The sequence below is a fragment of the Lampris incognitus genome, chromosome 1 (assembly GCF_029633865.1).
Source record: "Lampris incognitus isolate fLamInc1 chromosome 1, fLamInc1.hap2, whole genome shotgun sequence".
NCBI classification, from domain to species: Eukaryota; Metazoa; Chordata; class Actinopteri; order Lampriformes; family Lampridae; genus Lampris; species Lampris incognitus.
The window spans coordinates 7,339,173-7,361,118 of NC_079211.1; positions in this window are offsets into that span (position 1 = coordinate 7,339,173).

Here is a 21,946-nt window from a genome sequence, read left to right on the forward strand (position 1 = left end):
CCCCGGTAAATAATTGAACAAAAGATTCCTCCAGAAGGATTCAGAATTGTTTTTGCATGTGCTCAGACTCTCTGGGCATTTTAGCATATTGAAACAGGTGATTTCACAACCGCACTGCCATTAGGCTTCTTTCAACATATTCTTTCCCATAATCAGGGCACAAATGAAACATGGCCATCGCTCCAAACTGCTTTTCTCTTTTCAGTTTTCACATCAGCGTCTGATATCTGCTGATAAGGCTGATGACCGTGCAGGCTGCAGATGAAGCCTTTCTATCAAACATCTTGGGGTTTTGACAGGAACGGTGTTTGTCTTTTCACAGATAGGGACCGACATCAGAAATCCTTTACACAGCCAATAAAGTCTTTCAGGGACTCCTGCACATTGTGCTCTTACATAGGAATTAAGCTTCACGGACATGTTTTGTATAATAACCTTCAGCAGAAAGTGGCTGAAGGTGAGGAGCAAACCAGGTATCATATTAGGCTTATTTTAGAATTCGGTGGTGATGTTAAAGAGAGAGTCATGTATACATTGTTTCTACAGTTTGTTTCTATTATTTTTTGTTTTTGTTTTTGGGTAGGACCTTTGGATAATAATAGAAACAGTAGAACATAATGAAGATAAAACAACATTAAAAGGACGCTGCACTAGCGCCTCCTCTGGTCGGTCGGGGCACCTGTTGGGGGGGGGGACCGGGGGGAATAGCGTGATCCTCCCATGCGCTACGCCCCCCTGGTGAAACTCCTCACTGTCAGGTGAAAAGAAGCGGCTGGCGACTCCACATGTATGGGAGGAGGCATGTGGTAGTCTACAGCCCTCCCCGGATCGGCAGAGGGGGTGGAGCAGCGACTGGGACGGCTCAGAAGAGTGGGGTAATTGGCCAAGCATAATTGGGGCGAAAAAGGGGGGGGATCCCCCCCCCAAAAAACAACAACATTAAAAGGACAAAGAGTAAAACAAAAAAATATAGAATCAGTAAACAATCAAACGACATTGTATAGACCACTCTGCTCAGTTTTCCCCATTTGCCATCTTCTAATTAACCTTAATAACAGAAATGTGGTGGTGGGGTTTTGAAAAAAAGCATCATAGGGTGGAGGCGGTGTTAGTTCCTTCAGGCCAGTCTGAGCTGGTTGCTAGCTTATAGATGTGGGGCGCCATTCAAGAAAATTTCAAGTGATTTGTAGGAATATACATTGGCTTGATGGTATACTATATGGTGGACGGGTACGAACACTGGCTTTCTCATGTAGCCTATTAGTTTGCTGGGTTATACAGTATGTTGGTTTTTTGGTTTATATATTGGATTGTCTGTTAGTTTTCTAGCTTTGACATTGGTTTGCTGGTGTACAGGGTACACACCAGTTTGTCTATATTACTCTGCTAGCTAACATGTTGGTTTGCAGGCATATGCACTGGTTTGCTTTATGCATATTGGATCTCTTCTCCTGGGTCGCCACCTTGCCGTGGTGGAGAAGCTTGCGTGGACCAATGATTCCAAGAGCTATGTCGTCCAGAGCTTGGCTCCTGGTAGGGTCACCCAAGGCGGATAGGTCAAGGGGGAGGTTCCAGATGAAGTGCTATCCAACAAAGACCTCAACGGCGGAACTGGTGGAAGATGTCGCCAGGTCACAACGGCAGTGAAGGTGGATGAAGGCTGCAACAGAGGGTGGTCCCCAATCGTCTTGGTTCTCCATGCCGTTGGACTCTGACCACCCCATGCCAAGGACTGTGTGGTGGCTGCAGGAGCATCAGCCACTCCACGTAAAAAGCTGTCACATGCAGGCGTCCTCCCATTATGCGGCTCCAGGATTGGCCTCTACACCCACCTGAGGACCCAGAGGGAGGACGGTCACACTCGACCCCGAGTGACCGCTGATGATGATATTGGATCACTTGTTAATGCATTGGTTTGTTTGCTTTAATTTTGGTTTGTGTACATTGGTTTGCTGTCTTATGTGTAGATTTTCCGGTTTATGTATTAGTTTGCTGCATTTTTATGACAAACAATCCAATATATAAACCGACAAAGAAGCCAGCAAACTGATAGCCAATGTATATCCCAACTAGCCATGTAGTTTACCACCAAACCAGTGTTCCCACTAGCCATTTTTCCTGAACGGCACCTGACACATAGAACTACAGTAATGGGTGGGACACAGAACAAACTAGTGTGTGGTTGGCTTTGTGTTGGGACTGTCACACAAAGTTACAGGAAAGACAAACTGACCTGTGCTTCAAATGAGGAAACAAATCAGCCGTGGTCAGCTTTGGGACTGTGTTATGTCTCAGTGAAAAAAAGAAACAAAAATTTTGTTTTCAGATTTCTTGAGATGCACGTCATCTGAGTGTATGAGTGTATGGTGCAGTTCACCATGGATCTGATACTCAGGGAGAATATACTGCAGACTATAAGCTAATATACTGCAGACCATAAGCTAATATACTGCAGACCATAAGCTAATATACTGCAGAGCGTAAGCCAATATACTGCAGACCGTAAGCTAATATACTGCAGAGCGTAAGCTAATATGCTGCAGAGCGTAAGCTAATATACTGCAGAATGTAAGCTAATACGATGCAGACCATAAGCTAATATACTGCAGACTATAAGCTAATATACTGCAGACCATAAGCTAATATACTGCAGACTATAAGCTAATATACTGCAGACCGTAAGCTAATATACTGCAGACCGTAAGCTAATATGCTGCAGAGCGTAAGCTAATATACTGCAGAATGTAAGCTAATAAACTGCAGAGTGTAACCTATTATACTGTAGAGCGTAAGATAAGATACTGTAGAGCGTAAGCTATTATACTATAGAGCGTAAGATAAGATACTGTAGAGCGTAAGCTAATACACTGCAGAGTGTAAGCTAATATACTGCAGAGTGTAAGCTAATATAATGCAGGCCATACTGCAGAGCGTAAGCTAATATAATGCAGGCCATAAGCTAATATACTGCAGAGTGTAAGCTAATATACTGCAGAGTGTAAGCTAATATAATGCAGGCCATACTGCAGAGTGTAAGCTAATATACTGCAGAGTGTAAGCTAATACACTGCAGTGTAAGCTAATATACTGTAGAGCGTAAGCTAATATTCCGCAGAGTGTAAGCTAATATACTGTAGAGTGTAAGCTAATATTCCGCAGAGTGTAAGCTAATATACTGGAGAGTGTAAGCTAATATACTGGAGAGTGTAAGCTAATATACTGCAGAGTGAAAGCTAATCGGTCTGTGATTGTGAATGTGATCAAGTCTGCTGCAATGGCAGAGAACTAAGAGTCAAAGTCATCATGTCATCGAGATGTTGAGTCTGTCTATTCCACTGACAGTGATTGGGAGACAACTAACTTGAGTTTTAACACCCAAATTAGCCATATGCAAAGTACTGTTGTTACACTAGAAAATGAGTTTTACTTCTAGAAATATGCCATCGGTGCACTCTTGTGAATTAGATAACAAGGCATTTGGCCCATGTTATGAGGTTTCTGTTCCAAAGATGAACCTGCTCAGTGTTTTTTCCCACCCAAGTCAGTTTCATGCTACAGTTATTACAATTCCCAAACCAAGGGGAAAAAAAGTATCCCCAGAAACTCTGCCTGGGTCATGCTCACCTTCAGCGTGTCCCGACTCCTGTACAAACAAAAGCCGGCTGAGAATTTACAGTCTGCCGAGATCAGAGCTTTGAGTCACAGTTGCCTGGTTTCTGGTGGGAGTTGGGTCCTTTTCTGCAAATAATTGGCCTGTAGAGGAATAACATGTTTAATATGAAGTCTTAAATCAAACGCTACTCTTATTTCACCTCCAGTGCTACGGCAGTGCCTCGAGCGTGAGGGGAAAGATAACGTTTACACTTCAGTCTGCTGAACCGGAGTAAATCACGGAGATTTGACGTCTCGGATTTACATGTTGATGGTCTAATCACCTCAACCCCCCACCCCCACCCCGCTGCCTCTGCGACTCATCCTCACCGGCTTACTCTCCCGTTGACTTCATTCCTGTTAGATGAATACACGCACGCATGCGCACACGCACACACACACACACACAAGCACTCATGCATGTCTACAAATACAAACACATACACAAACAGATGCACAGGTCTGTGCACAGGCATGCTTATTACACACACACACACACATTTCCTAGCACACACTTGCATACACAAACACGACATGCATGCACACAGACATACCATATACCACACACACACACAGACACACACTCACTCATAGGTGTGCTCTGGTACTCGCTGACCAATGCATACTAACACACACACCACTCACATTTTCCTACAGCGCACACAAACGCATACCGAAACACACACAATGACGTGCATGCGCGCGCACACACACACACACACACATCCCACACACACACACACACACACACATCCCACACATGTGGCGCTCCTGGCCTTAGCAGACAAATCAGGGAGCCTCGGGGCTCTGCCGGCCTGACCACAGCGATGAGGTCATTTGATGGAACCTCATTTTCCCTCAAATTACATCTCTGATCAGCACGAGGTTTCCTGCAGCAATTACACTGACCCCAAATCCTCATTAGCGAACACTGGAGAAAGAGAAAGAACAAAAAAAAAACAAAAAAAAAGAGAAAAAGACAAGAGACCACTTGGTTAGCGGAGGCCAGGATGTTTTTTGTCCCCCCCCTCCCCCTCCCCTCCCCTCCCCCCCCCTCTTTATCTCTGCTTTTATCTCCCATCATGTCTCAAGGCGTCTCCTAAACGTCACCTCCTGATTAGGGAGCCACAGTTTGGCTCCGCGACATGTGGGGGAAGTCACGAGATGAGGGCGCTCAATGTCGGGGGGGGGGGGGGGTCGGAGGCCGGAGGGGGGGTGTTGTGTGTTGTGTGTGTGTGTGTGTGTGTGTGGGGGGGGGGGGGTTGATGTCATGTCCTTTATCGGTGGCCGGTTTCACCTTCGGGCAAACGGAGAGAACAAGCTTTTCAGAAAACGTGTACGTCGGTTATAAAACGACGGCGTTTCACCGCACAAAGTGGCGGCGGGGAGGGGAAGCGGCGCTCACTCCCACATAGTGGCGATCCTTTGTTTACTTTCATGACAAAATTACATTTTTTTTTTATTTCGGGGGTAGGCTGCGTGATATTCTTAAAAAGCACTGAGAAATTGGGGGCCTCCGGGTGGCGTGGCGGTGTATTGCCTACCGACACGGGGATCGCTGGTTCGAATCCGGCTCGGTCCCTACCGAACACAACCGGCCGTGTCTGCGGGTGGGAAGCCGGATGTGGGTGTGTGTTCTGGTCGCTGCACTAGCGCCTCCTCTGGTTGGTCGGGGCGCCTGTTCAGGAACTGGGAGGGGGGGGGTAGCGTGATCCTCCCATGTGCTACGTCCCCCTGGTGAAACTCCTCGCCGTCAGGTGAAAAGAAGCGGCTGGCGACTCCACATGTATGGGAGGAGGCATGTGGTAGCCTGCAGCCCTCCCCGGATCAGCAGAGGGGGGGTGGGGCAGAGACCGGGACGGCTCGGAAGAGTGGGGTAATTGGCCGGATACAACTGGGGAGAAAAAAAAGGGAGGGGGGGGGGAAAACCCCCCCCCCCCAAAAAGTCTTCTTCTTCTTCCTGACCAGGAAATACATTTCTCTTCTTCTCCACTTGCTAGCTTTACTTTTACTACTGCACGTGGTGGTGAGATATCAGAGCAGAAGAAGAATGCAGCTCTGAGAAAACAATTTCTCCGACCTGATCTCGTTCTTAATGAAAATATCATTCTCTCGGTATGTTTGCCCTCGCCGGAGAGCGAAGTGGAGATCTGACAGTAGCGACGCGTCAAACGGGAGAGCAAGGAAAGACTTGAGATAAGTGAAATCCCTCCTTCTCGCCGTATCGTTTTGTTTCATTACGTTGGGGAGGTTGTTTTTTTTATTTGTCATGATAGCAGAGATAGACGGGGAATGTAGGGAGAGAGGGCGAGCGAGAGAGGGAGATATGCAACACAGGTCCTGAGGCAGATTTGGAGAACCAGAACATTTTTGTTGGATCACAAGGTGCAACACACACACACACAAGCATGTTCATTCTGGGAAACATGGATACACACAAACTGTTCACATCTATACTTCGCTGTTAACACACACACACACACACAAATGCACACGGCTATCCGTAACGTCTGTGCGGCAAATCTCGTGCCACGGGAGGGTTCTGAGATCCAGGACGGACACGGGTCGGCCAGACACAGGGTTTTTATTTACAAGGCTGTTTACAGAGTTCAAAGACTTCTTGTCTGCACGCTGCACGGGCGGTGCCCAGCGGTGCTGGAGCCTCTGCTGTCCGGCTCCTTCTCCGGTCTCTCGGCGCCATTTTTGCTTTCTTTCCCCCTGTCCGTCAGTGTCGGTCCAGGACCCTACTTCACCGCAGATTAGAAAGCGCGGCATGTCAGCGGAGCACACCTGAGGCTGATCATTAATCAGCCGCTATAGCGTCTGCTCTCCCGTGACCCATGGCCCCCCTCTCGCTCCCCTTGCAGCCGAGGTTAAACCAAACCCCACTACCAAATACCCCCACCGCCCGACTTAGGCCGGGGGCCATTTCCGGCTGACAGCCTGAACGAGAGCCCATCAGCCATGACCACCTGCATCCCCAGTCTATGGACCACCTTGAACTTAAACAGCTGTAAGGCCCGATGCCAACAGGTGAGATGTTCATTGGCATCCTTCATCAGGTGGGGCCACTGGAATGGGGTATGGTCCAACGAGCGCCTCAGGAGGTAGAAGCAGAGGGGTGCCGATTGCCCATCTGATGGCCAGGCACTCTCTCCCTCAGCTAGCTTACGGCTGATGTACAGCACCGGGCGATCGACTCCCTCCACCTCCCGGGACAAAACAGCTCCCAAACCCCTGTCCAACGCGGCGATCTGCGAGACAGAGCAGCCGCTCCCCACAGAGGGCTTGTTAAACTCTCTCGAACGCCACCTGGCACTGCTCTGTCCACTTGACCGGATCTGAGGCAGCCGTTCAGGTGAGGTCGGTCAGGGGACTGGTCAGCTCCGTGACCTAGGGAATGAACTGCCTGTAGTAGCCATACAGTCTCAGGAATGCCCTCACTGGCTGTTTTGGTCTTAGGCCTTGGGCTGGCTGCAATCACTACGGTCTTCTATCTGGGGGGCGCACCAGCCCGCTGCCCAGGTGGTACCCCAGATACTGTACCTCCTGCAGCCTGGCCGTGCACTTCTTCAGCTTGGCCATGAGCCCCGCCTGGCTCAAGGACTCGAGCACTGCCGCCACCTGCCGCATATGCTGGTCCCAGCTGCTACTGTGGATGATAAGGTGCGGAAATAGGGCAGGAGCTCCGAAAAGCTTAAATGGAAGCGTCACGAACTGGTATAAACCGTCCGGTGTAGAGAAAGCCATTTTTTTCTTTAGGCTCTGGAGACAAGGGAATCTGCCAGGAGCCCTCGGTTAAATCCAGTTTCATAAAAAAGATGCCGTGAATGCCTGGCCAGTAAAATTGAGCCATTATTCGGGTGAGTGTTTCATTCTAACCGAAGTGACCTGCCGTGGGGTTGTGAGCGGCCACCTGGAAGATCCCTTCCCAGCAGCCTTTCGATACTCACAATTGCATGGTTTCTTGCCCAGTTTGAGTGTCACGACTCACTCAATACAACCAGTCTCTAATAAGAGCAAAATGTGGTGGAGTGAGTGTGGCATTTGGGTGCACCTGTTGGCTGTTGATGGTATTCACATGGTCAAAGGCAAATCGCAATGTGTCATCCCAAGTCTGCTCGATGGGGAATACCTCCATTGGGCGGATCGCCAGAGCCATGGTCGAATCCCCCTCAGCTGACTTGGGATGAGCTCGTGTCACCAATTAGCACCATGCAGCATTCACGCCGCCCTGGCTTTGGCTCTCGTGGCCCCGCTGTCACCCTATCAAATCCTGGTCAATCCAAGTCTAATAAAAGGGACTGCAACAGGTGGGAACTAACCGCGGCCTGGACCTTATGCGTTTTCCACTGACATCTTATGTTGATAGCCACCACCGGATACTTGTGAATGTCCTTATGCACACACAGAATTTACACCCACGATGCCTCTTCCAACACTCCAGGCTGAACCAGATTTTGGTGGATCAGCGTCTGCATGCAGCCTGTGCCCACCAAAAACTGATATATACCTACCCCCATGCATATGTACTGGTATGCTCTGTTTCCCATCTGGACCGGGCGAGGGCACCACCTGGCCCACCTCCATTAATGGACACTCCTCCCACCTGTGGCCTCGCTTCCCGCACTGCCAGCAATCCTGGTCTGACGTTCGAGGAGTCCTCTGTGGGTCGGGGAGGGCCGAGGCTGATGCTGGGCCCTGTGGATTAGGGAAGAAACGGGGGTTAGAAGAGGTGTGTGGGGGGGGGGGTATATGCTGCTACGTGGATGTGTGTGTGCATGGATGTGTGTGTGTGTGTAATCTCCTGCTCAGAGTAGGGATGGGCAAAATGCCGGCTCGCCACACTGGTTCTGGGTGGGGGAGGGCAAGTTGATCCTTCGCCAGGGCGATTGCCCTGGTCAGGCCCTCAGAACAGTGGCACTGGACCCAGTCGGCAGTTGCAGGGGGCAGACAGGTGACGAATTGCTACAGTGCCACTTGGTGGATAACGTCATTGATGTCCTCTGGGCTTGGTCGTAGCCACCATCTCACTACGCCGAGGAGCTGCTGTGCCAGGATGAAGGGGTGGCCGGCATCCTGAACCGGCGCTGGTGTCCTTCTGGTGTGAGCCCCACCCAGTCCAGGACGGCTCACCTTATTGCTCGGTATTCCCCCTTGGAGGACACCAGTAGGCTATTCGCAGCGGCTTGTACCTCGCCAGCAAGCAGCCCAGTCCTCCTCTGGCCAACTGCACGCTGACACTGTGCTTTTGAAGATGTCCAAAAATGCCTCGCGGTCATCGGCGGTATGTCCTCTTGGTTAGTGTGATCTGGGGCCGATGACGAAGGGGAGTGCAGCAGCTCCCTCAGGAAAGCCCGAGCTTTTGCCCGCTGAGCAGCCAGCTCCTGCAGGGCTTGCATCTTCTGGTGCTGCATCCGGGCCTGGCTCTCCCGGAGGTCAGCGATTCAGTGAAGGGCCCCGGTGGAGATTCTTGCTGCCCCGCCTCTCCTCTTTAGCCCATATGGGCCACCACCGTGGCAAATCTCATGCCACAGGAAGGTTCTGAGATGGAGGACGGACACGGGTTGGCGAAACACAGGGTTTTTATGTACAAGCTATTTAGAGTTCAACGACGCTTCGTCCACACGCCTCGCGAGCTCGTGCTCAGTGGTGCCGGAGCCTCTGTTGTCCAGCTCCTTCACCATCCCTCCCTGTGTGGTTTTTGCCGTCTTTTCCCTGTTCGTGTCTGGCACCGTCAGTCCAGGACCCCCTTCTTCGCTGCAGAATATATGTCAGTTGAGCACACCTGAGGCTGTTGACTAATCAGCCGCTATCGCATCTGCTCTCCCGTGACCCAGCCGAGGTTAAACCATACCCTACTACCACAGTATGTAATATATGCGCTTATCTGTGATGTAACGTTATCCAGTCCTGAAAACGCAACTGTTCACAAATACACCATGCACAACACACACACAGACACACACGTCTTTGAAAAGAGAGCGTGCACCTGGCCTCCATGAGGTCAGACGCAGGACAAGCGTGGCACCATGTGTTTATTATTTGCACCGCTCACTTCAGCACACACACAGATCTTCCCTCATCAGTTCCACAAGACTGAGATTAAAATCCCAACTCGGCTCCTCGGCGGTTTCCTCTTGGCAGTGAACACCTTTAGAAATAGACCCGGGTGGCAGTTTTGTCCATTAATAAGTCAAAGGAATCCGCTCCACGCGGGGCTGAGCGGGGTAGTTCTGTTGACAAAAAGGCGACCGACTATCGTGTCCCGTCTCAACACTCGCTCTGAGTCCTGGTTTTAGTGGGACGAAGTCGCCACTACGGGGAAACAACTTCACCTCGCGCCAACGTCGCTTCAGCTGTTTCAGGTATTTTCCTGTCTCCCGTGTTATCGAAGTCGCTCCTGTGATCGGGCAATCACTCAGGCGGGGGGTTCGAATCCCGCTGAGACTTGGCAGCGTCTGCAGGCATGTACCGAACTAAAAGCGTTGGATGTGCGCAATTTGGTTTGGACGGTGGACATTATCGACGTCCTCTAATGTCTGACAATTCACTCGTCATTATAAAAGAAATGGACCACTAAATAAGGAACTGGGGCGCCATTCAAAACGGTGTTATAATTCATCAAAAAAGGTCAAAACGCTAAAACTATATGCTTCAGGTAACGTAAATGCCGGCAGAGAAATGTACTTGGAGTCAACACTGACGAAAAAACAATGTGAACAACAATGAGCGGCACGGTGGTGCAGCGGTTAGCGCGGTCGCCTCACGGCAAGAAGGTCCTGGGTTCGAGCCCCGGGGTCGTCCAACCTTGCTGGGTCGTCCCGGGTCGTCCTGTGTGTGGAGTTTGCATGTTCTCCCCGTGTCTGTGTGGGTTTCCTCCCAAAGACATGTAGCTCAGGTGACCCGGCCGTACTAAATTGTCCCTAGGTGTGAATGTGTGTCGGCCCTGTGATGGCCTGTCCAGGGTGTCTCCCCGCCTCTCTACTGGGATAGGCTCCAGCATCCCCCGCGACCCTGAGAGCAGGATAAGCGGTTCAGATAATGGATGGATGGATGAACAAAAACGACTAAAACACAACAAAAGAAGCCAAAACAGCTGAATGTCCACTTGAAAATACCAACTGTTTGTAATTTTCTCTTTTCGGGGGCAGAATATAATTGCAAGCCTGAATAAGCATTTAAATGAATGGACGAGATGTTTTTACAGTGTGCAAACCAGAGTCATCTCCGTGGCCTTCAGGCTGTAAACCGCCATAATTCATCTGAGCTGTCCCGGTCCATCGCGGCAGCTCCCACTTGAGTCTTTGTGATGTACGATTGTCCGCGAGACCCACGTACATAAATTTACACCAAACTGATTGGTCCTGTAATACTCAGCGGCGTTAAATCAAAGGCAGTATTCCTCGCTCTTTCTGACAAGAGGGAGGATGGGAAAAGAAACACCTTTTCAGGATAATTGTGTCATCTGTCTTGGTTTTCCCGTGTTATCTTGTCTGCATGTTACCAGGGTGTATTTGGGTCTGTCATTTCTGAGCGGTCTGCGCTGATTCACCGATGGAAGGATTTAGAGAGCGGTAAAAGCACCTACGCTGCCACCACAGCTCATTCATTTTGGAAGTGCTGAGATGAACTTTCTGAACTTTGTTTGACACTCAGTTCCTTTTAGACTTTTTCTTCTTTAAGACCTTTTAGGTCTCTGTGGTGAAATCTACAACTCTTCTCCCGCATTAAATGATTGTTTCTTCCATGTGTATTGTAATCCAGAGTTACGTGGCGCGAAGTTGAACAGATAGTGAAAGAAAAATAATTTGAAACTAACAGTAACAAATAAGGCGGCACGGTGGCGCAGTGGTTAGCGCGGTCGCCTCGCAGCAAGAAGGTCCTGGGTTCGAGCCCTGGGGTAGTCCAACCTTGGGGGCTGTCCCGGGTCCCCCTCTGTGTGGACTTTGCATGTTCTCCTCCGGGGGCTCCGGTTTCCTCCCACAGTCCAAAGACATGTAGGTCAGGTGAATCGGCCGTACTACATTGTCCCTAGGTATGAATGTGTGTGTGTGTGTGTGTTTGTGTGTCGGCCCTGTGTGATGGCCTGGCAGCCTGTCCAGGGTGTCTCCCCACCTGCCGCCCAATGACTACTGGGATGGAGTAACAAATAAGATACTGTCATCTGAAATAGTGATAACAGAAACAGATTTATAATAAGAAAACTATTGCAATCTAACGCAATACTAGCATTAAAAAGTGAACACACGAATGGATAAACCCGCCCGTCCATTATCCAAACCGCTTATCCTGCTCAGGGTTGCGGGAATGCTGGAGCCTATCCCAGCGGTCAATAGGCGGCAGGTGGGGAGACACCCTGGACAGGCCGCCAGTCCATCACAGGGTACCACACAGACACACTTGGGGACAATCTAGTACAGCCAATTCACCTGACCTGACGTCATTGTAAGATGGCGACAGATGTACTCTTAGCCTCCCTCCCACCCCCACCCCCTAGGTTCAGGGACGGTCGTTCCCTCGCAACACAGATGGCCATCTTACAATGGCTGTGATTGCAACTATTCCCCAATGCTCTGTGAATAGTACACACGGCCATCGGAACTCTAGTTAATGGGCACACCCATATTTGATCATGAAACTGGTCGTCGGTTTCGGTCGTTATACATCTGTCGCCATTTTACAACGCTGTGATTGCAACAATCCCTAAGCCTCTGTGAATAGTACACATGATCGATGGACACACCCGTATTCGGTCGTTAGCCACTGTATTGTACTGTATTGTTTATAAGGGGTGGGGATACCTGCAGTCAGTTTAGACTGAAGAGGTCACTTAGTTGAGTGATGAAACGTATCTGTCAATAAACGTTATGTCTAGATGAACCGAGTCAACCTTCTTTGATTTTCTTATCTGGATTTCTGAGCATGTGTCAAGACATTTCTTTTATTCTGCACACACAACAACCATTGCATGTCTGTCCATCTTTGGAGAGGGATTCCTCTGTTGCTCTCCGAGGTTCCGGTTTTTTCCCTGTTAAAGGTTTTTTTTTAGGGAGTTGTTCCTTATCTAATGCGAACGTCTGAGGACAGGATGTTGTTCTGCTGTAAAGCCCACTGAGGCAAAGTTGTAATATGTGATATTGGGCTATACAAATAAAATTGACTTGACTCGACTCAGACGGGTCATGACTTCCCAGTCTTAGGAAAAATAATATTGCCAATGGGAAGCATCACTTAGCCTGAGTAACGTAGTTTATTTAGAACCATTAGGAATCACTCAAACCCAGGACTTTTTTTGCTGCGAGGCGACCGCGCTAACCACTGCACCACCGCGCCGCCCTTGAGCTGATACCTGATCGATGATTTAGAATTGAGGTGTTTTAGATACCGGTATTTTGAAGGATGGATGGAAGTTATATTTACACTAGTATACTTTCAAGAGTCTTAAATAAGAGTCTTACTGTCAAAATAAAAGCCCTGGTTTCAGAGTGAGAGTCCTATAGTCTAACCAACAGCAAATTATACTAGAACCAATCATTAATAATAGTAATAGACCAACTAATAACTGGAGCAGCTTTTATAAACCTCTCCACTGCCTGTGACGCTGTTCAGCACTGTACAACGGTCAAGATACTATTGGACATGACTGGTGACCTTTACCTGTGCTAAGTCATCCAAACCCTCCTTAAGAACAGGCACTTCTTTGTCCAGTCGAACGACCAAAGGAACAAGTGGAAAGCCCAAAAGAATGAGCTACCACAAGGTAGCGTGCTGGCCCCCCTTCTTTTCAATATATATACAAATGACCAGCCAGTACCCACAGAATTCCAGCGCTTCATCCACGCAGATGACCTTTGCATCACCATCCAATAAGAAGACTTCCAGAAGATTGAGTCGGTACAGGAAAGTTCCCTCCAAGAGATGTCAAGCTATTACAAGAACAATCACCTGAAAACCAACCCATCAAAATCCCAACTATGCAGCTTCCATCTGAGAAACCGAGACGCGAACACAGAACTGAGCTTCTCACGGTATGGTCACAAACTCCCCACCCTGTGTATCTTGGTGTGACACTTGCCAGGACACTTGCTTTCAAGAACCATCTTCAGAACACCAAAGCCAAGGTAAATATCTGCAATAACATCTTGTGCAAGCTAGTCAACTCAAAGTGGGGCGCAGATCCATCAACAGTCCGTGCAACTGCCATGGCATTTCGTTGCCCACAGCCGACTATGCCTGCTCAAACTGGATCTAATCATGTCACATTAATCTGGTCCACACGGCTTTAAATGACGCCTGCCGCATTGTCACTGGATGCATGAAAACAACACCTGTCCTGTGCACGCAGGCTGAGATCTAGAAGCAGCTTTTTGCAGACGGTGCTGCCTCCCCAGATGACCAAACGAAGCATGGACCAACATCTGGAAAGATGAATGGAAAAAATATGACACCCAAGCTCTTGAATGCCTGGACAGACGGCTCGGACCCACTCAATGCCTTGCTAGTGGTCATTACCTTGGATGGGCAACCTGGAAGTCTCTAAATAGACTGCGTGTGGAGCAGGGGAAGTGCAAAGCACCAATGAAAGCCTAGAACCACACAACAGAAGACACATGCAGCTGTGGATCAGTGCAGACCATGTTCCACCTGCTAGATTGTGCAGTGGCCCCTCGGTGTAGCCCAGAAACCCTGGCAGAACCCATCCCATCAGCTGTGGCTTGTGCTCGACATTGGCAGAAAGACATCTGAGATTGCTACGAACTCGAAAGAAGAATATACCAATATACATTAAAGTAATACCAAAAGTGCAGAGTAAGCATAATAATAAGAAAAATAGCTAAAAACTAGTGGAACCAGCAAGAGTATAAATACTTTTCAAAGAAATTAAAAACAAAAGGTATCTGAGAAATAAAACAGTGAAAACACGTAAAACAACTATTCTATAACCTTTACAATATAGATCATGCTTCCGTGTGACTTCATTCTTGTTGTGCAAACAGCTACCATCTTGCTTGACACAAATCTGTTATCTTCTGATCACCTGGTCCATACATTACCTGATATCACTCCATCTAGTAGCGGCGTTAATACCAAAAGACTTGTCTTTATGCATGCTCAGTAATCCAGGTAAGAAAATCGAAGAAAGTTGAATCAGTTCAATCTGGACACAACGTTTATTGACAGAAACGTCTTATCGCTCGTCTAAGTGACCTCTTCAGTCTAAGGGCCCAGACACACCAAACCAAATAGCGGCGACGAAGGCCGACTGTGGCATCGCCTCACGTCGCCTGCCATCTAAGCCAAAAAGTAGCGCTTGAACACACCGCAAAGACTACAGCCGACGGCCAACTAGCATGTATGTCTTGCGCTGATTTGCTAAACTGAACAGCCAAGCAGAGTGATCTCTCTCACCGACGGGCTCCGCTGATTCAACACGCTGATTCAACACGCTGAGTCGGCCGAAAAGCTGACGATAGGGGTCCGACTAGTGTTGATGGTGTGGGACACACCGCAAAAACTAGGGTCACAGACGCTCACTGACAGCCCGACACTGGCCGACGGTCAGTGTGTCAGGGGCAGGGCCCTAAACTGACTGCAGGAATCCCCACCTTTATAAACAATACTGTGGCATAACGACCGAAACCAATGATCGGTTTCACATGCAAACTGACATGATCATTAACTAGCGTTTCAAGGGCCATGTGTACTATTCACAGAGGATTTGGGAATGTTTGCAATCACAGCATTGTAAGATGGGGACAGATGTACTCTTAGGCCTCCCCTCGGCTCAGGGATGGTTGTTCCCCTCTTCACATAGATGGCCTGTTTGACTCTCTGTTCAAACCAGCGCTCCTCCCTATCAAGAATGTGCACATCCTCATCCTTGAAAGAAACTTATCATTGTTTTCGGTCGTTATGCCACTGTATTGTTTATAAGGGTGGAATACCTGAAGCCAGTTCAGGCTGAGGAGGACACTTAGCTGAGTTATGAAACGTTTCTCTCAATAAATGTTGTGTCCAGATGAACTGATTCGACTTTCTGTGAATACATCAGAGCCTGTGTTAGCTTTGGCCCCAGGATCCATTTTTACAAGGGTGGGAACTGCTTACTGCTGAGGTGATGGCACACCAGCCATGATGGCTGCTGCAACTTGTTTGTAGTCCCAGAAAATCAGTGTCAACAGGTTTATTTCTCTCTGCCTCCTACATCCAACGATATCACAACACGCAAAGAAGGTTGACTCAGCTCATCCGGATATAACGTTTACTGACGGATATGTTTCATCACTCAACTAAGTGACATCTTCGGTCTGAACTGTCTGCAGATATCCGCACCCTTATAAACTATACAGTGCAATACAGTGCCTAACGACCGAAACCAACGACCAGTTTCATATGCAAATACGGGTGTGACCTTTCATTAGCGTTTCAATGGCCATGTGTACTATTCACTGAGGATTAGGGATTGTTGCAATCACAGCATTGTAAAATGGCGACAGATGCATAACAACCGAAACCAACGACCAGTTTCATGTGTAAATATGGGTGTGCCCATTCACTAGTTTCAACCTTCTTTGATTTTCTTACCTCGATTATTGGGCATGCATCAAGATATAGCACAACACGTTTCTACAGGAACTACATCACCATCGCCTTCCAAATGGATCAAATAGTGAGAAGAGCGCTGGCTTGCAGCTTTAACTGACACAGGTAGAGACGTGGGCTGGGAAACCTACAGTTTGACAAGAACTAGGGGAGGTTTATATGAAACAGAAGTCCGTTTCACTACAGCGTGGTTAAAAAGTGGTTAAAAACAAAAAAAGCAGCAATGCTAAAGTTTTCTTTTTTTCCCCCAACAGGTAAGGAGGAGGATTGGATAATTCACACCAGGACGCTATGTACGGGGAGGCCTCGTGGTTAGAGAGGACATCCTCAAACTATAAGGCCTGACTTTAATGTCCTGTGCAGGCTAAGGCCGGATTTACATAGCATGCAGTGCAGCCGTGACGCGTAGCCCGCTTCCATTAAACAACCATATTAGTAGATCAGAGTGTTTAAACCAGCTGTAAATCCTGCACAGAGTAAAGTATCGCCTCAGCGTCTATCTTCTAAAGATACATTGGCAAATGCATTTTATAAGTACATATGCATCATATCTATTAACCGGCCTATATTAGTGTCTTATTATTATGGGCTGTTTATTACCTATATAATAAATGATTGGAAAATCATAGAGATAGAGATAATCATAGAGATAAATGTCAAATCAAAACATGATTTTGTCATTGAGATATTTCAATAAAAAATGTTTAGCCATTTCAGGTTGTTGCACACAGACATGCCTACATACAAACCTCCCAATACAACGGACCCAAGATGAACCAACCACAAGTAACAGTCTCATCTCTCTCATCATCAGCCGCTTCTCCGGGGTCGGGTCAGCAAGCTAAGTAGGGCACTCCAGACGTCCCTCTCCCCTGCAACACCCTCCAGCTCCTCCTGGGGGATCCCAAGGCGTTCCCAGGCCAGATTGGCCATGTAGTCCCTCCAGCGAGTTTTAGCTCTACCCCAGGGTCTCCTCCCAGTTGGGCATGCCCGGAAAACCTTCAAAGGAAGCCAACCAGGAGGCATCCTAATCAGATGCTTGAACCACCTCAGCTGGCTCTATTCGATGTGAGGGAGCAGCGGCTCTACTCCAAGCTCCCTCCAGATGTCTGAGCTCCTCACCCTATCTCTAAGGCTGAGCCCAGACACCCTATGGAGGAAACTCATTTCAGCCGCTTGTATCCACAATCTCACCCTTTTGGTCACTACCCAAAGCTCATGATCATAGGTGAGGGCTGGAACAAAGACTGACTGGTAAATTGAGAGCTTTGCCTTCTGGTTCAGCTCCTTCTTCACCACAACGGTCCGGTACAACGTCCACATTACTGCTGATGCTGCATCAATCCACCTGTCAGTCTCCTGCTCCATCTTACCCTCACCTGTGTACAAGGCCCCGAGATACTTGAACTCCTTCACTTGAGGCAACAATTCATCCCCAACCCAGAGGGAGCAATCCACAATTTTCCGGTAAAGAACCATGGCCTCAGACTTGGAGGTGCTGACAAGTAACAGTAACAGTACTAGGGTGCTTGGTTTCAGTTATATTTACACATTTAATGGGTTTGTCGTGGATTAGAGCAACCTATAAATATTTGTACTTATCCATGATGGATTGCAGCTAAAATGTAGTTTAACCAGCTTCTTGAAATTGTTTTAAATCAGCACATCGTTAAAAAAATGGCTGAATCTGCTCCTTGTCCAGTTTTAACGACAAGCTACCGCCACCCAGCTCTCCATGTTAAATCTATTCTGCGTGCCGTTCAAATCCTGTCAAACCCTTCACCCAACCAGATGGCGAAAAGAGAAGCGCCCCCTTCAGGTGATGAACTATAATGTCATCTTTTTGGTCCCCAAGCCCTGGGGGAATTGAGTGCATCGCTCGAGGGAGTTGGCACCTCAGCTAGGAAGGGAATGTGAATATCTTTTGACAGGCTGTATTAATCCTCTGCTCTTCAACATGGAGATACTGGACAGCTCCCAGGATGGCACCGAGTGAAAAAAAAAAGACGTGCATTGTCTTCAGCAGGATCCATCGCTGGATAAATAAAAGGAAAATCCCCTCTGTAATATTCAGGCTATCACTGCCTTCTATTGTTTCCACCCGTCACGAGTACGTCTCAGCTGAAAGACACCCTCGAGCATTCAATAAAATTCCCTTCCTCATTGTCCCAATGTTAGCTAACCCCCCAATGGCACCCATGGCAAATGTTCACACACGAGCTGTGAGAGCGTGAAGGTCTGGATCATCTTCTTCACCAGCAGGTGGCGGTGAAAAGTAAAGGCCTCATTTCTGATCAGAGTAACAATACCCGTCTGGTTGCGTTTTAACTGTCAGCCGGCAACCAAAAGGTGGCAGGTTGAGGAATTTGCTTGGATTGTGATGAATTTAACTGCATTGGCTGTCAAAGTAATCTTCCGCCTCACCCTCCTCTATGTTCTACTTCTTTTCCTTCTACTGCTTCTTCTTTTCCCCTCTTTCCTCCTCACCACCACAAATTCACAGAGCCATCTTCCTTCAACCACAACTCACAATTATTAATTAACCCTTCCTCGAACCTTGCCACCTTTAGGCGAGCTGTTTGGCGTTCAAAATAGTGAACGCCTCTCATTAGAGCCTCATTGTTTGCCTCATCCGAGGTCATTGCATCAAGACCCTCATATGCCAAGGTTGGACCCAAAACCTGTCAAACACGATACGCGTTCATTTATCTCGGCTACGCAACCTTGACGCCATGCCTTAGCTGTCATATCAAAAATGGGTGGGAACTGAATAAATATTTGACTCTTGCTAAAGAAAATATTAACATATTTCGATGATGATCTCGCCCTGGCTGCCACACTTGTCAGGGAGGAGGAGAACCCCTCGCCGTTTGTTTGGATGACGGAGGATTTAATGTCCTCGCCACGCTCTTTGATGTGTGGTCCAATGTTTGTGTTAGCGCGTAGGCAAAGCTAATGCGGCCCATACCTGAAGCATACCTGAACGGCAAAACATGGCGGGGAAGGTTAACGTCCAGACATGACTGGATCAGCGCACACGGGCGACCTTCTCACAGGGAAATGGATATCTCTCTTGTGACTCTGGGGGAGTGGTCCTTTGAAATTGAGTCATAGATTTCCGGGGTTCCCACAACCTACAAGGGGGTATTATTGTGTTTTTGGTCTTGTTATCAGTGAATTCAATTATGTGTTGAACTCCGCGGTGGAGTTTGACAAATCCTTTGCTATGCAAGTGCAAATTCATGCCTGCAGGTAACAGCAAGACAAATACCACCGGGTAACATGAAGTAGTTCCTAGGGTAAACACTAAAGTATTGTATTGTGTTGAGAAATACATCACGGCATTGTAGTAACGAGAGCATTAATGTGCTCCAGTGGGAAGAGCAGCGCATTTAAAAGACTGAATACCCAGCTAAGGGGTTTAATTGACACCAGGGATACCGGAACTATAAAGACACCGGGTAGGTCTTCTCTACCTTTTAAGTTCACTACACCCAGATCCATAGACCCTCCATCCATTATCCGAACCGCTTATCCTGCTCTCAGTGTCGCGGGGATGCCGGAGCCTATCCCAGCAGGCATTGGGGCGGCAGGCGGGGAGACACCCTGGACAGGCCGCCAGGCCGTCACACACACAGTCACGCCGAGGGACAATTTAGTACGGCCAGTTTCACCTGACCTACATGTCTTTGGACTGTGGGGGGAAACCCACGCAGACACGGGGCGAACATGCAAACTCCTCACAGCGGTCGACCCCAACGTTGGGCTACCCCGGGGCTGGAACCCAAGACCTTCTTGCTATGAGGCGACCGTGCTAACAACTGTGCTGCTGTGCTTCCCAAGCCATAGATCATCTACTGGAGAAATTATGCAAATAATAATTACTGCGAAATAAAAGTTATTTATTATTGAACTCAATGCCAGCTGGCATTGTGACGCAGACAGTTTACAGACACATCTTCCTCCCATCCAGCCATCCATCCACTATCCGAACCGCTTATCCTGCTCTCAGGGTCGCGGGGATGCCGGAGCCAATCCCAGCAGTCATTGGGCTGCAGGCGGGGGGGGGGGGGGGGACACCCTGGACAGGCCACCAGACCATCACCGATCTTCCTACCATTGATGTTAAAAGCTCAAATCCGGCCTATACGGTCTTTATGGCGTGCCTTCCCCTCTCCTCTTCCTCCTCGTTTGTAAAGGCGAATATGCCATGAAAAATACACCCCCCCCCCAAACAAACCTGAAAATTAATTACTCATTTACATTTTCCCATTCCATCAATCCGCTTTCAACCTTAACGGAGGTCATCCCACAACCCCTCTGTGCAGTCCACACACAGGTGGAGGACGACCAGCCTTCAGGACCTTCTGCTGAAAGCATACACCAAGTGTTGCATGTCACGTTAACCGAGAGGATATCCGCGATAAAAAAAACAACTTTTTCTTTTTTATCGTCATGATCTTTTTTTTCTTTTCTTTCAATCTTGCTCCCAAAAAGTATTTTAATCCCGTCAAACATCTGAGGCCCCGTTCTCCACGATCACAACCGCTGTGTTTTCACAACCACCTCTTGATGAAACATACCTGGCGTCTGTCTTCCAGCCACGTAGGCTGGCACACGTTTGACAACTCAAAGAGCGCTTCCCGCGATGCTTGGATTGTGACAGTGTAAATGGGGTGGGGGTGGGGGTGGGGTGGGGGGGGGGGTGGGGGAGAGACACAATACAACCGTCCAGATGAGTTGTCGTAGCCAAACACACACGCCATGTTTCAGTCAATCATCTCGTCCAGCGTGTAACCTTAGCCCAGCGCGGCGGCGGGCCGAGCCCTTCTCTCTGGCTTTCTTCAAATTGTTTTCAGCTCCGTTCTGTGCGGCTGACACATCAATGGAGGGACATGTCGATCAGCTGCCTCCCACATGCTCGTGCCTGCACGCTGTCACGCGTCAGGGCCGGTCCGCCGGCGGAGACGGCGGTGCTGTCATGGCAGACACCTCAATAAAAAATGTTTCGAATAGTTTGTGAGCAGATATGTGGCAGCTCGCCGGCCGAGTTGCAGGGCTTTACTGGTTCACCGGCATGCAGGCCTACTCTGTCATACTGGAGACAATGGTGGGGAAGACGGCGAGTTCTGCTGGCAGACAGACAGACACACACACACACACACACACAGAGACAGGTAGACGGACAGACAGACAGGTTGACAGACAGACAGACAGACAGAGACAGGTAGACAGACAGACGGACATACAGACAGACGGACATACAGAAAGACAGACAGACAGGTAGACAGATAGACACATACAGAAAGGCTGACAGACAGACTGGTAGACAGACAGACGGACATACAGAAAGGCTGACAGACAGGTAGACAGATAGACACATACAGAAAGGCTGACAGACAGACTGGTAGACAGACAGACGGACATACAGAGACAGGTAGACGGACGGACAGACAGACAGACAGACAGACACACACACACACACACACAGACACAGACACACAGGTAGACGGACAGACAGACAGGTTGACAGACAGACAGACAGACAGAGACAGACGGACATACAGACAGGTAGACAGAGGCTGACAGACAGACAGACGGACACACAGACAGACGGACATACAGAAAGACAGACAGACTGGTACACAGACAGACGGACATACAGAAAGGCTGACAGACAGACTGGTAG